Source organism: Oratosquilla oratoria, chromosome 23 (assembly GCF_046742065.1).
Source record: "Oratosquilla oratoria isolate Oo_2021 chromosome 23, ASM4674206v1, whole genome shotgun sequence".
Taxonomy (NCBI): Eukaryota; Metazoa; Arthropoda; class Malacostraca; order Stomatopoda; family Squillidae; genus Oratosquilla; species Oratosquilla oratoria.
In genome coordinates, this window is record NC_134799.1 from 8,384,830 (window position 1) to 8,389,189 (window position 4,360).

Sequence of the window (4,360 nt, forward strand, 5' to 3'; positions counted from 1 at the left end):
TGGTTACACAAGGAGAATCGTCTGTCGCGTCGGGGACGATATCTATTGGCCAATGACTGGTAGTGGCTTCGTGCTGTGCAGCAGTTGATACGGAATGATTACATAGAGAGGGTGAACAAATACACTCACCGCAAAATATGGAATACCTAGGCCAATATCTTTGATTTCTTTAACCATGTGAAAATGTAACGGGTACCAGTTAGTATGCTGTGGTTAAGTCTCTGTTCTGTATTTTGTGTTGAAAGTAGCTGAGCGTTATTGCAGTTTGAGGTGAAGAAATATAGATAAGTACACACACACACACACACACACACACACACACACACATATATATATATATATATATATATATATATATATATATATATATATATATATATGTATGTATGTATAATCTTATTCAGCGGTATAGCGTCCTCTCGTCAGCGAAGGCCACCTGGTGGGTTATGTATAAAGTCTGAATATAGATAAACAGTGTGAGAAAAAAGATAGACGGGCGAGCTGCTAATCAGCTGCTTCATTTTTTAACTCGACTTTAAACCCGAACTTCAATAGTTCATCGACCAGGAGGAGTTTCCGGAAGTCGTGGAGGGGGGGGGCTTGAGGACCGGAAAACCGGAAGTTTATAGAAAAATCGAAAGATAAAGGTGAGACATAAAACCCTTTGTTGCTGAAGATGGCATGCACCGGGAAATGGCGGCAACGACAACAGATAAATGGGACAATCGTCACCTTTGTTTTATGTCAATGGTTCTTAACCTTTTTTCTGTGCCCTTACTACCCCTTGATTATCTCAGGAAATTTTCTCGTATCTCCTTCCAATATAAACACAATGCAAACATATGAAAAGGATTACTGATACAAACCTTGCTGAGAAATTATTAGACATATTCAATTACTGAACAAAGGTACTTTTTTATTTAAGATTAAAAATGTCAATTAGTAGGATACAATAAATGCACATTACGCTTTCTCATGGTAAATATACAATACTATTGCACTGGCTATCTTGTCTTGTACCTCCAGGTTTAAGGTTTCGTACCCCATGTTAAAACACTGCTCTGTGAATACGCGCTCTGGGTACTGTTGGTGCAGGTCAGTCACTGCTGGGAATCGGAGAGGAGTGCGGGATTCGGACCCCCAACTAAGCGAATGCGAGACTAGCACGTTTCCGATGACGCCACCAGTGGCAGTTTTATTCTGGCTTTCGCCATTTTATTTCATTCATCTCTTTGGCACTCCTTCGGGAGCTAAGGAGCTATAGGCGCTCTCGACACCGGGTGATACGGTTGGATAAGCTACGAACACAGGCTGGGTCTGTCGTCAACAATCTACAGCATGTTCGTGAACTTCGACAAACTCTAGGAATATATCCTCCATCTGATCATCACCCTAACCTTACATTTCATTCTTCATTATTGTACTCATGTACCTGTCTTTCACGAAATCCTTTCTCCATCCAAGGAGTTTTCTTTTAAGTTCTCCAGAACGTTTCAGTTTCCAAAAAGTCTATTATGTTTTATATAAAAAGGAAAAATTCTCCAAATCCAAGTGTAGTCCATGCAACCCTCTCTGGCAGCTCATCAACCACTCTTTAGTATAAATGAATGAATGAATAAATAGATAAATAAATGAATAATCTAATTAAATAAAATGAAAAAGTAAATTTGGTTCACTTGATCTACCTTCTCCAAAATAGAACTGATTATCCGCACACATGTGCATGCGCGTGCCTGTCCTTGTTTTGAATTGTGTGTGACAAACATAAAGGACTGAACAATATAAAATGCGCAATATTGGTTTGTTGTTTCCATTGTTATTGATAACGTCAAATCAGTTATCAGCACTCTTGGCCCAGATGTATCACGCGCGCACACACACACACACACACACACACACTCGGTGGCGCGGTTGGTAGAGTCCCAGATGTCAGTATGACGGTACCGGCGGTACCTGGTTCGAATCCTGCCCAGGGCTGAAATTATTTCAGTATCGCTGCGCTTCGAGTCGTTACTCCAACTCTCGTGGGCGGGGTGTTGTGTGTGTGTGTGCGTGTAAGGTCATAGCATTACCCATAGATCGGTCATACGAGCTCTGAGCTCTCTTCCGGGAGGGAAATAGCTATCGATCACGAGTCCAACACGTGATCCAAAGACCAAGGTGAAGGTGAATCACACACACACACATACACACGCACACACACACACACACACACACACACACACACACACACACAATAAATTAATTCAACCTAAGGTTTGATAAATGGAGGAAAAGAGACAGGACCCCATAAGCACAGTTCCATTCTCGTACACTACAACCAGATAAATAGGTAGATGCACGCACGCGCGAGCACACACTATACCTTCTACTAGTAATAAATAATCGTTTGGCTTTCTCTTGGAAAACACTATCCATAAGAAATATCTGAAGAGAAATCGTGACGTTTCGAATTCTGCACACTGATTGGGATATCCACCTCCACCCCCGAAAATGGTTATGACAGTACAAATGTTAAAAAAATACTATCAAGTTTCTTTAAGAAGAAGTGATCTTATGATTCTGCCATGTATTTAAATAAAAGTATATAGGTTTTGTTCAGCCCTTCCAGGTGGTTTTAATTTGACTAACTATGACTTCCAGTACTTGGCAGACTTTGTTCTGGCTTACTACGAGCGAGTCTATTCAGCTGAGGGCGGAGCGTCTTAATTGAGAAGTTGTTAAATGATCTGTGATGACCAAGAGACCTTCGAGTGGAAGAAATAGGTCTCCCGCTTCGGAACATTTCATTCCTCTGAAATGTGAAAGTGGCCTCTCTAGCCTCAGCCTTTCGAAAGTCGAAGAAGTTCCTTGTCCAGACCGGAAACGGTCTTGCTTTTACGACCTCTGAATGTCACGTCAGGGAACCCGAGGCGAGGTCTCCCTCTCGTGGCGGGCCATTCCGAGACGCGTTTTCTTTTGGGCCATGTTTATGATCCGGCAGAACGGCACAATATGTTGGTATGATGATTGTTTCACGTCTCCTTGCATAAACTGAGAACCTGGAGGCTCAATAAAAGACTGATGAGCTGGTATGGTGAACAGACCGATATGTAGACGAATAGATAGAGAGATAGATGAATAATTAATAATGCGGATAGTTATTTAGATAGGTGATAGTTGGGTAGTGCATAAGTCCTCACCCACAAACAAAAGACGGACGAAAATTTCAAGGATTGGTACTATGACATAGAAGTATTGATTGATAAGTATTTAGCAGACTAGTGTGTTAGTGGTTCAGTGGGACAAGAACGAGAATTTAGAGGCCAGTTGTGTGTCTGGCGATTGACTCATTGTCTGTCCTCTGCTCGGAGGCAACGCCCCCTCCCAAGCTTCCGGCGACGATGGGTCCTCTCTCCGTCTGTCACTCGAGGGTGACGTGGCGGACAATGCCAAAGCTGATCGACGAAAAAGTTTGTCCTTCTCCCTCGAGTTGTTTCATTAGGGTGTCAAAGGATGTCTTTCACGTGGGCGATCTCGTATGTCACCTTGCTCTTCCAGGAGACAATTTTGATTATCTCCCAAACACGCGACTTTCCACTGGAATTTCTCTATCTTGTTGGAGTCCGAATAGTGAACAGAATGTACTGTTATGTCTCTTTTCTAATAACAGCGTCCAGCCACACATCTTACAATTCCTTTGCCCTCAAGTTTATGCATCCCAAGCCTTCTTTGCATAAAGCTGGGTTCATACTGCAGTCGTCGAGGATATATTGCTGAACACGTCTTCTCCTCTGTGGATTTTTTTTTAGCGTGCACCATAGGTGCTGTCACCCGCTACGGTATCACTTCTTGTTTAATGGTTAAAACGAAACCACATTCGCCTCCACTTCCAGAATATAATATTCACATTATTCGTACAGCCATGGCAATGATTCACCTTCTCTGCATTATTATATATCTGAACAAACCAGGGTTGAATTGATTATACCGTGTAATACCCGACATACTGACAGCCCCGGCAGCTGAAAAACTAGCACCGCAACGTTGTATATTGTCCAGTTGCAGGTGTGGAGAGCGGACAAGAAGGACGCACGTGCACTTGCAACACAGAAAACAAGTATGTAATACCCAGGTAGAGAAGCCGGCAACAACACCGGCTTTTCATGTTCCTTTTCTCTCCAAGTTCCTTCGCCCCTTTCTGATACTCTCCTAGAGTTTCTCCTTTACCATCTCCACGACTCTACTTCCTCGAACCTAAGGAAAAAACGCTGGTTATCGGTTAGAATTATAAATTCTCACGTTCCTCTTCTTCCTCCTCTTCCTGGTCCTTCTTTTCATCCTCCTCCTTCTCCACCTCCTACTCCCCTTCCTCCCTCTG